The 11,988-nt window shown below is 43.3% G+C and overlaps 1 protein-coding gene across 1 annotated transcript in view; it reads left to right on the top strand.

The window, feature by feature from the left end:
* Window positions 1-6,488: 6,488 nt before the first annotated feature.
* Window positions 6,489-11,988, top strand: part of OSBPL1A (oxysterol binding protein like 1A) — a 77,682-nt gene continuing 72,182 nt past the window's right edge. Inside the window, 1 exon segment of the mRNA XM_039382144.1 lies at window positions 6,489-6,825. The gene's annotated coding sequence lies outside the window, so the exon portion shown is untranslated.

Raw genomic sequence — 11,988 nt, 5'->3', positions numbered from 1 at the left:
TTAAGATGAGGCTGGACGTGGCACTTCCATGGTCTAGCAACTGTGGTGGTAGTGGATCAAGGGTTGGACTTGATGATCTCAGAGGTCCTTTCCAACCCGTCTGATTCTATGATTCTATGAATTATCTTTGAAACAATAATAAAAAGAATATATCCACTCTCAGAAAATGACAAAAATGCACATTTTATCAGGCAAAGTCACGTATCCTACTTAATTTTAAAAGAGAGCGAGGCAGGGAGAGAGAGAGGGAGCAACCTTATTGTTCAAACAGTTGTCTTCTGACCAAAACAGAACAGAAAGCTTCAATTTACAAGGACCTAGAAAAGATAGTGCTCCATCTGTTCATCCTAATATTAAATTGCCTTATAAATTTAAAGAAAGAGCTATGACATTTTTAAACTTTCTGACAGCAATCTCTGTATAGTGCTTGTGCTTTATAAGTTGCTAGTTTTGACTTAGCTGAACAAGTGAGTTTGCATTACTATACACATGATTTGTTATTAAATAATTCAGAAATGTTATTGACATTTTTTATGGCTGTTGTCTATAATCCATAAAAAAGCATTTATATGAAAGACTTTAGCAATGTAGTATTGGGCCAGGAAGAAAAGGTACCAGATAAGAAGACAAAAAGAATAAATCAGAAAGCCCGTATGAACTGTAGATATCTCTGATAGATTTCTGAGGACTCTATAATTTCCTTTCACTGTTATTTGTATTTGTGATAAGTCTTAATAAATAGAAAGGAATGGAAATTTGGCTAATGAATCTCCAGCATGCTTATATATACTAAATTAATAACAGAGGAACAGAATTGATATGGTGCACAGGAGTATTTAACAGCTAATTAATTTCTTTGTCCATCTGAAATAAACATTCTGTTAAAGCTGGTATGAAATACATATTCACAGCTTTCAAACTAAAAAAAAAATGACATAGTGGAGTTTACTGAAATATTTGGGGTCTTCTTTTAGTACATAACTGAACGTCAGTGTTTTTTATGGTGAGACATCTCCCAGACTGATACTCTTCACAGCAGTGCATTAACTTCAATATTTAAAATGGTTACTAAATCTAACCTTCGGTCCATTGGTTCTGTCTTTGTAAACTACAGATAGCAAACAAAAACATTTAAAGCTCAAATCAAATCAATTAAGCAAAAGGAGTCCCTGAGGTCAGGAAGTGGCCCAAATTACCACCTTGAATCCAAATTCTTCGTTCTGTTTTCTCAGGGCAAGAAAATACACTGGGTAATTACTGGTGCTTTTCTGGATCTAGATTTTAATCCTAGAGCACAAAAAGCTTAAACCAGATACAAATAATATTTATTCGACCAGGACTGAATCACAAATAAGTGAAAAATACAGAACTTAAATATACAGAAGAATTAAAGTTTCAGTAAAATATCAATAACCTTGCTATATTTTGTATACAATAGCTCAAGCAACATGATGCATTTGCAACTTCTCTTTTATAATAAAAAAAGAGGAAGATTAAGAACAAATAAGAACAATGTCATGTCATGTACTAGTAATTAATGCCCTCAGTTCTGTATTCTTGTTTTGGGCAGGATTTGCTTATACTAAGATTCTGCCAGTACTGTAGCCTTTTCCTATAGTAACTTACCAACAAAACACTACATTTTCTCTAATGCTTCAATTCTACTCTACATTTAATAGAAATCTCATTCTGTAATAGAAATCTCAAATAATGAGCATATATACCTTTAAGCACAGAGTAGTTCAGCTGATTTCAGTTTCACAATGATGCATTTCTCTAGATCATGGTCTAAAGTGACATAAATTAGCTGTAAGTTTCCTAACTATAAGCTCTCTGTACACAGCTGATTTATCATTTTGGAACTAAAACCATATGCAACTGATTCAATCACAGGAACAAGAAAGTGCATTAACCAAGCCTAATTCTAAAGTCTAAAACTACGTCTGGTAAGACTAAGGAGAAATATATGTATAGGTGACTTAGCACCTTGGTTATAAATGTTTTTTCTTATTTAGATACAATCCATTTTTTGTGCTAGCTATAGCAGTGTATTCAGTTAGCTGCCTTCTGTAGAGCTACAAAAATCCAAAAGCTTTTCTATAAAGTAGTAACTGCTAGCAGGTTTTAGGAGCCTCCTGAGTGAATTCTCACATTTTCTCCTGCCATACCTGCACTCAGATAAAAAGGGGCATATTAAAAGGAACTCTTCTCTGTTTAGGATTTTTTTTCTGCTTGAAAATACCTACAGAAACTGCTTGAGCTTGCTTCAGTGCTGCTTTTAGCAGCAAAAAGCATTTTTCATTTCAGAAGGCAAGCCAGCTCACACCATCTATAAATTAACTATATTATATGGTTATTTCCCAAAAAGAAAACTTCAGCAGCAGACTTGCATCTGCAAGAATTCCTTTTGCAGGGAGTTCAGAACAACATGAACATCTGTTTTGATCACTCGCTGGCAGTTGCTCTTGGTAATCCAGGGACATCCACAAGAATCATGTCTGAGAGTGTCAGCACATTAGTTAACTCTCCCGTGCCTGTCTTTTGCCAGCTTAGTAAATAAAATCAGTATGGAAATGTGACAAGAACGTGTGCTTACTGCACTACTTTCCAGATGGAGTTGAGGAGCAACTTCCTTAAAATTGCACCAGGGCTGCCTGAAAGCTGCTAAGGAAAAAAATTTTTAGCTTCTGTCCAAGGACTGTTGGTCAGCCAATGAATACTCAGTCATTAAACATGTTACTGCATGAAAACAAACATACAACCTGTCATGTATCCTTTATTACTTCCACTTATCATTTCTCTGTGTGCACTCCCTTGTACAGTTGTGTATCTCAAAGTTGACGAGTATGCTCTAGTCTGAAGAGGAACAAAATAAAGTGTCAGTGCAATAAGGAGTTGCTGTGTCAGAACTAAAATTGTGAAGTTTCATGTGGGGTAGCAATATAAATGCCCAGAAATTCTTGTCCCTTTCCAAGTCTGAAATGTTTTCCAGAAGTTTTTCTTTAATTCAGCCCTGGATAAACCATTAGCAACCTAGGTCAACTGTGCAGAGGCAGAAAGGTGGATATAAAAGCACTGCTTGTCTTCTCTCCACTGCAAATGGCATCTTGCAAAATGAGAAATGACTGGCATCTTGGCTTGTATAGTTTCTAGTAATGATATCAGTCACAATAGTGTGGTTACTTTTTTCAATAAAGAGTGGTATTATTTCAGAATTTCCAGCTGAAATACTTCCTAGTCAAAGGATTTGGTTGCCTGCAGCAATGAATTCAACTAATTGATGAAGCACTCCACCCAGCAAAAGCTCTCTCCCTAAAGAAGTTTCTCTTTAGGAAGCACTATGGCCTTACAGCTTTGACTTCTGTCATCAGGTTGCCCCATCAGAATTTGAGAGGATGTAAAAACTACTGTGAAAATCACTGACAAAACAGTTCAGTGAGTTCTGTGCAAGGCTGTTTGCCAGCGCATTCAGCCCTAAGACGGGACATGTTTCATGCTTTCTGCAGTGCTAATTTCAGCAGGTTATCTGAAAAAGGAAAGACATGAAGAAAACAGAGAAAAGAGATGCTTAAAACAAAAAACCTTGATATCAGCAACACTTTTTTTCTCATTTCCACGCTTCAAAGTCTAAAATGCACTGGATCATTATTACTCTGGGATGTGCAAGGAGGCAAAACACACTGTTTGAACATGACACTATTTGAAGATGATGGAGGCAGGGGAAGTGTAGTGATCCTGACCAGGAGAGCACTGTACATACAGGAGACAGGGATCCACAGTACAGTTAACTGGAGCAGGCTCAAGTCTGTCCTATGCTGCCTTCAGGCCTGTGTCACAGTGCACAAAACCCTTAGAAGCCAGATAAACTCTGCCAGCTCCTTGACACAGAGGAGCCTGAAGGCAGCCCCTGTGTAGTGCAGGCAATTACACCATCTGTGTGGCCTTGCCTTTATCTACAAGCATAGCAAGGAGTGAACCTCTCCTGTGAACATCCTTTATTAATAGCTGTTTTCTTGTAAGAAAACTAAAATAGCTTGACCAAAGAAGAACTTCTGTCCACAGATGCAATCTACGTAGCCTGCCATGGGAGAAGTCCATCCAGGGTCAGTCTAATGCTGCAGGAATGCTGCAGTCTAATGCTGCAGATATCACGGCATCTAAAAGGATGCAAGATTTACCTGCTATCTCTGTTGCTCTTTACTATGTCTTTTTAAAACATTAAATTTATTAAGTGATTTGTTTTCAGGTCTTCCTTACTCAGATTCAGTGCAGTCACCTGCACTGACTGACTGAAGGGTAAAACTCTGAACTATAAATTTTTTGCTGCATCGCAATGGGTTTTAGAGTAGGGGGATGACAATACCTCCATTATATTACAAAATTTATAAGAAATATGAGGTAATAATATACATATTTTTATATTGTATTCATGTATGTAAAATATAATACAAAATAGGAAAAGAGAAGCATGCTTGAGTTTATTGTGACATTACTTAAAGCAGTTATGGCATTGTGAAAGATGGCTCAAAGTCAGAAGCAAGAGGAAGAAATAAAGGAAAAGGTATGTGGGGGTGACATAGCTGGTGCTCTGAAAGTAAGGACAGCAACTTGAAGACCTGCTCCTAAGAAAAGAAAGTCAATGTGATCCTTCCCTGAAGCCTCTCAGATGTCATATACTTCTTGCTGAAGCATCCCTGGAAGCAAATGTCTTATCTAAGATAAACTAATTTAAAGTAACAAAAAACAGCAGGAGTCCAAACATAGTAAATTTGTGTTATCTCTGCAGATTTGGAACTGTTCCTTTTCTTCTTTTTGGTATGTCATTCTTGAAACATTGAAAATATATATGTAGCTATAGACAATACAGAAAAGTGAAGCTTGCCTCATCACTTGCCTCAAACTCTGAAGAGTTTCGCAAGAATTGCTCAGTTCAAACTTGCCCACTTTTGGAACGGAAGTTTCATCCTAATATTTTGTCATAGTTTCTCATGGCACCTGTGGCTCGTGCCCTGCCTTTTCAGTGCTCCTTCTGCATATGACACAGACTTGGTCATGCCACAACAGTGCAAAGATTCCCTGCTCCCTTTATAAATTCCTGCAGGATTTCCAAGGCACTGTGCAAGTTTTCAAAAAGTAAAACTCCTCTTATGTGCTGAAAAACAGCACAGGCAGAAAAACAAGGTACCAGCTCTTAGATTCAGATGAAAGGTATAGTGGAGAATAAATAAGGGCAGGACAAAACAGAGGAGAGGGAGTAGTGGACCAAAGAGCCTTGAACAAAGGGAGCACTTCACTTTTTGTCCCTGGTAGCATCCAATCTCTCACTCTTCTAGGTTCCTTTTGGCTGCACTGTTCTTAGAAGCAGTGTGTATATTCAGTTTCCTTTCACTTGCACCACGGTTGTATAGCAACTGAAACAAGTTCCGAGAAGACCCTTTTTCCCCTCTGGTGATGCACCATTCTCGTACTGTTACCGTCCTCTTTTGAGGCCTTTTTTTGCACTCTCCCTATCTCTCTGAACACCTGTCAGTGCCTCTTCCCCCCCACCCCGGGTGCTCCCCGGTCAGAGGGGAGCCAAGGCCACGCACCTGGCAGCTTGGGCCCCAGCGGCGACAGGCAGTCACAGAATCACGGAATTGTTAGGGTTAGAAGGGATCTCTGGAGATCATCCAGTCCAACCCCCCTGCCAAGGCAGGTCACCCAGAGCCCGTGACAGAAGACCGTGTCCACGTGGGTTTTGAATGTGTCCAGAGAGGGAGACTCCACGACGTCCCTGGGCAGCCTCTTCTAGTGCTCTGCCACTCACTGTGTAAAGAAGTTCTTCCTCATGTTGAGGTGGAACTTCTTGTGTTTTAATATATATGGGCGTTGCTCCTCAACCTGTCGCTGGGCACCACTGAAAAGACTCTGAAACCAATCCGCAGCGGGCACAGGGCAGTACCTGCGGGGCAGCCCCGGGGTCGCAGGGAGATCACTGTCCCTGCCTGGAAAGAGCGGCCGCCGCCGGCTGCGCCCGCCGCGGGCTCGTTTCTCTCACAGGAGGGCGGGCGGGGGCAGCGGCCTCGGCGGGGCCTTGCCTCACCCTGCCCGGCTTTTCGGGAGGGCTGCGGCGACCTCCGAATGTCTGCGACAGGCTCTGTGGGAAGCCCGCCTGTCCGGTGCCGGGGGCGGTGCCGCGGCCAGGAGGGCGGAGCCCTGTCCCGCCCCGCCGGGAGCCCGCACCGCCCGCCCTGCGCGGCGCGGGGGGAGCGGCCCGGCTGCCGAGGCGCTGCTGCCGGTCACATGTAACCGGGCTCGGTGCCCGTAACGCAGCGCGGGGCAGCGGCGGCGAGAGCTGCGCGGAGCGGGGCGGCGAGGCCGGCGGTGGGTCAGCCCGCCCGCCCGTCCGCCCGGGGCGGGTTTCCTTCCGTGGCGGGGACGCGGGGCCGGCGGGGGATGCGCCGCCCTCCCGCGGCGGCGTTGGCTTTGTTGCTGCTGTGGCGGCGTCTTTGGCTGCCCCGTGTCGCCGTGGCCGCCTCTCCTCCGCAGCCGCCGGGAGCGTGTGGTGGGGTGTCGCTGCTTCCCCCGCTCGGGGGTGCGCGGTGCGGGGCGAGGGGGCGGCCCAAGGCAAGGCGCGGCTCGGGGCACGAAGCAGAGGCGGCCTTGGTAGGCAGGGGCCGGGGGTGGTCTCTGGCCCTTGGGAAGCGGTGTGCGCACCCCTTCTGTGCGCGGGTGCCCCTTCCAGCTCCTCCTCCTCCTCCTCCTCCTCCTCCTCGTTCTCCTCCTCCCTGGAACAGCCGTGGCGGTGGCTGGTGCTCCCAGGTCTGAGCGCGCCTTTCCCCTTAGGTAAGGAGCGCAGCTGCTGCGACGCGTGAGCCTGTCTCGCCGTAAAAAGTGTTTTAATTACCGCTACCGAAACGAGCTGCACGATTCCAGGTGGACGTAGGGAACTCCGGGCGTTCTGCTGAAGTTCCTGACTGCTTGGGGCTGTGCCTGCCTGCTGAGCCGGGTGAGATCACTCACGAGCTGTGGGTAAGCTTATTCGGAGTTCCTGGGCCGAAAGAAAGTCTTCGATGTGACAGATCTAAAATATATGTAGAAAACAGCCATTAGATGCCCAAGAATGAGGATTAGTTTAAATAGCTGTTGCCTTGGCAGTGGTATTGAGTAGATGCTGTGTTAATTGCTATTAAGCAAACAATAGTTGACTTTAGAGAGGTGGTACTTTCATAGGAAGACTGTCATAGAAACATGTTCAAGTTCTAGAACTCTTTACGTGAAGATTATAACTACTTTTAGATAACATCACACATGCTTCTAGTACAGCTACTCTTTCTTCTTGGAGCAACTTCTGTCAGTACAGTGTGTCGTGTGGGTTTGTAGACAGGTTCTGTCTGTCTGTGCGGTTTGGTGAATTTTGTCCTCCTCCTTTACAAGCATCACATCATAATTGCTTGCATGCTGGGACATGTAAGAAATCTTCCTGAGCAAGTATCATCCTTTCCCTACAGGAATCTAATTTTCATTGCTAGAGGGGAATCTCTTGAAATACTTAAGTAATGTGCATTTTACCAGATCACTGTTTTTGTCACGAGTAGAAAACTTCCTATGCAACCAGTGGCTACTGCCTCAGAGCCTTAATGTTAAGTTAGCTGATGCCAGTACTGGTTCTCCTGCTTTTCTAGCCGTAGGAGAGTGAAACCCACCCGTGTTCTGCTTAGTGAGTATTGTTGCTGTTCTGGGTTGTGTACACAGAAATCAAAGTAAAAGACAGTGGGTCTTACTAATAGTGCTGCCCCATGGTGAGGGACGGCACTTTAGGTCTTTGTAGACCATTTTGAGAAAAGCAGCTTCTTTTGCTTGGACTGTATCGTAGCAGTTGGGTAAAGTTGGTAGTTTGTATGTCGGCAGTTTGGTGGCCTTCTGTGTTGAAGTATTCTGCAAAACTCCCTTAAGCAGGCATGCAGGCAGAACGGTAACCTGGGCACTCTGTGTTGGAAACAACTCCTTTGTGAAGACAAATGCTGAAATAGCGTGAGAAGATCACTCTGGCATAGGTCTCATAGAAGAAGATAAAAGCAGAGCATCTCAATGCTATTTTTTATACCTTCTTAAAGGATAAAGTTCAATTAACAGTCAAGTACTGCTCTGGTAGTCCTAATGAGTTCAATAGAAGTGCCTTGCAGTCACATCTCAGCTGTAGAGGAGATGCTAAATAATGTTCTATGGTATTTTGTCATAGTATAGCAGTGACTGTGGAGACTACGATGCAAGCCTTTCAATGGCACAAGGCATGAAGATGAGCTGAGAAATAGGTTAAATTGCCTATCATCTGATTAATGGAATAAGGTAATATGGCAACATCACTGACTGAAGAAATGTGTGCTCTCATAAGTGGCTAGTAGATTTTATATAGAGGCAGCACAGTTCATATAGATTAACCTGCTAGTAGTATCTTAAGGCTAATAGCTCCAAACTAAACTATTCAGTTTCTCCCTCAGTCCTGATGATCTGGCTCAGTGCCTCAAAACTGGTGGATGAGGATTTTGGAGCTCTGTTGGTGGTGGGTCATGGGACCAAATAAACTCCAGTCTGCAGGGGAATGTAGGTGTACAAAGTACAGTTGTAAGTGCACAGCATTCAAGTGCCTGTGTATTGATTTATTTCCATACTCTAAACTTGTTGCTCAAACTTTTGTTGGTCGTTGCTCATCTCCGTTGTAGAGGAAATACTGTTGCTTAAAACAGTATTTTCAAGATTATCATAAAGTTCTGTTAAGAGCCTTTTTGCTGCCAGCTTAATTTAAGAACTTCATTTATCTCTTTACCACTTTTCTGATGGGTAACTGCATGCAGATTCACTTTCCAACCCCAACTGTAGAAACATCTTTCATGTGAGTGATCCTTCTAACTATGACTAATAGCCAGACAGTCATTCTTCTGCATCACTGGATGCTTCAGGCTTGCAAAGTGTATTTAAAATTGGAGGCTTGGCCTAAACAGCAGAGCCTTGGGGAGTAAACCAGTGAAGCAGACAGACCTTTCTTAGCCATGTTACTATACATGTCACTCTCCTACTAATGTTTGTTGTGAGAGTACAAATAAATCAGTGATTTTAACCTTGTGACTATCTGGCGGGAGAAGAACTGCAAGTAATTTTACATAATGATTCGGCTTTCCATGTATCTTAAACTATTTAAGATTCTGCTTGTGTATACAACAGGCCTTGCTGCATACAAGGGTTATGTGTTTGAATCAGTCTTGGTTCCCTTCCCAAGCAGCCTTTTCTTCCATCTCATCAATATCAAATGGAAACAGCAGGTTCTTAATATGTTGAAAGTGCGTTACTGTTTGTACCTGCTGAGTATGTGGGATGCTGACAAATGATACAGGGTAATGATAGGAGTGTGTTTCTCTCATCTGAAAGAAATACTGTGTGGGAGGAGGTGAAAATGAAAGATGAGCTTTTGTTTTTTTTTTCTTCCTTAATGATTGCAGGCCAGCAAGATGAGCTCTATCTTCTTGGCTTTTGTCTGTACAATTCTCAGAGCTGCATTCTGTGTCCCACTGAAACTGTGTCACTCAGCTTCAGAGATAGTATTACAGGCTGCTAATACATTAATATATTTGATTTTGATCTTTCTCTAGACACTGTTAGAACTGATTCACTGAAGAAGATTATAGCTGTCCCGGTAACAATAAACTGTGCAGTGTTGCCTCGCATGAGTGGATAGACTCCTGTTTAAAGGAGAAGGTAGCTTCAGGGCTCAAAGGATTACTGGAAGAATTAGTACTGTTTTGTTTTGTCTTCTAGAACTGAAAAGCATGCCCAAACAAGAGTGCTCTCTAACCACTTCTGGAGAAGGCATTTGTATCCTGTGTCTATTGTAGATTGCAGGTGACTGATCCAGTGTGTTCTGAAATATGCTAGAAAGGGCTTGTTTGGTCTCCCTGTCAAATTCTTGGAATACGGATTCTCTCTCTCCCTTTGCTGATTGAGCACAAGGTGGGGAAACTTCTCTTTGCTGTATTGTTAGCGCTTTGGCAGTCTGTCCTGTTCTAGGTTTCTGCCTAAGACTTGAGTATTACAGGATCTATCCCTGTTGCAGGCTTTTTATTGCTTGTCCAGTGTTCTCACTGTGTCTCTTCTTGCTGAGTCGCTTCTTACAGTAGTCAAAGAGCTTCCTGCATCTATTTAAGCTGTGAGTGTGTCTGGTGCAATCAAGCTGTCTGTCTAGTACAGCAGAGTGTAAACAGTTTGTGGGACCAGTCAAAACCTCTGCTAGTATAGGAAAGCTAACTATGTGAGGCCAGTAATCATTAACCAACGTCAGAAATCTAGATTCTATAGGACTTGGTAAACCTAGCGTGTCAGGTGAACCTGCTAAAATGGAGACACTAAATCTGGACAACAGCCTCTCGTTTTTGTATTGTATTTAACAACAGTAAATTGTGTATAGCAGCACAGTCTTTTGAAGCTTTTTTTGAAATTGTTTTTTGACAACTCTTAAAAGCAGTGCATTTAAACAGGGCATTGCTGCATCTGGGTCTAGTTGAATCATAGAATCGTAGAATATGCTGAGTTGGAAAGGGGTCCATAAGGATCATCAAGTCTAACTTCTGGCCCTTTGCAGGACACCCCAAGAATCACACCATGTGCCTGAGAGTGTTGTCCAAATGCTTCTTGAACTCAGACAGGCTTGGTGCTGTGACTACTTCCCTGGGGAGCCCGTTCCAGTGCCCAGCCACCTTCTGGGTGAAAAACTTTTTCCTGATATCTAACCTAAACCTTCCCTGACTCAACTTCATGCTGTTTCCTTGAGTCCTTCACGAGAGTGAAGAGATCGGTATCTGCCCTTCCGTTTCCTGTCGTAAGGATATGGAGGACCATAAGGAGGTCTCCCCTCAGTCTCCTCTTCTCCAGGCTGAACAAACCAAGTGACCTCCGCAGCTCCTCATAAGGCTCCAGACTGTTCACCATCCTCATGGCCCTCCTTTGGACACTCTCTAATAGCTTTGTATGTTTCTTATATTTTGGTGCCCAAAACTGCACACACTACTCAAGGTGAGCCTGCACCAGTGCAGAGTAGAGTGGGACAATCCCCTCCCTCAGCCGGCTGGCGATGCTGTGCCTGATGCACTCCCAGGACACAATTGGCCCTCCTGGCTGCCAGGGCACTGTTCAACTTGCCATCGACCAGGACCCCCAGGTCCCTTTCCACGGCACTTCTCTTCAGCCTGTCATTCTCCAGTCTATACACACAACCAGGGTTACCCTGTCCCAAGTGCAGAATCCAGCACTTTCCCTTGTTAAACTTCATGCAGTTGGTAGCTGTTTTAATAGAATGGAAAAAAAAAAAGGCAAACCAACCTCAGTTTGTGATTTCAGTGTGGGAAAAAGATTGGTTAAGACATCACATAATAACTGTATTCTGCATGAGACATGTTAAGTAGCAGTATCACTTGCCCAAAGGTCTAAGGCTCTCTGTCTAGTAGAGAGCTGTAAAATAGTTATGCTAAAAGGTTTTGGTTTCTCCCTTCTTTGAAAGATGTAAATACTTTTTTTTTTTTTGTAGTTCAAGAGCAATAGTAAGATGAAAATTAGTTAGTGATGTTTTACAGTTATGTGTTAACTTCCTTATATTGTACCATTGTGTTTCTTAAAGAAAAGGTCAAATCTGCAAAGTTGTTTGAATACCTGACTCCAAGTCGAGATTGGAGGGGCTCAGGTATCCAAGCTCAAGAGGTGATAGTACCAATCACTGATGGGTATCTGGGACCTCTGTGCAAAGACAGAATCTGTTCCCCAGGGTTGGCAGCCAAAATAAGTGTCAGTTAATTCTGAAGAAATACTTGGGCTAATAGCTGTGCATAATTATTTTTTTTATTTCCTTGTTGCTTCTGAAAACTGTAAGGAGTAAAGGTGGAAGCCTTATGAGGGAAAAGTAAATGCCTTGTTTGTGGCATGCAGTTCCAACTCCCAAGCCACACTTGGAACCTAGAAAACTGA

The sequence above is a fragment of the Pipra filicauda genome, unplaced genomic scaffold, assembly GCF_003945595.2.
Source record: "Pipra filicauda isolate LSUMZ 115617 unplaced genomic scaffold, ASM394559v2 scaffold259_size1095435_pilon, whole genome shotgun sequence".
Lineage (NCBI taxonomy): Eukaryota > Metazoa > Chordata > Aves > Passeriformes > Pipridae > Pipra > Pipra filicauda.
This window is presented reverse-complemented; position numbering and strand designations above follow the sequence as displayed.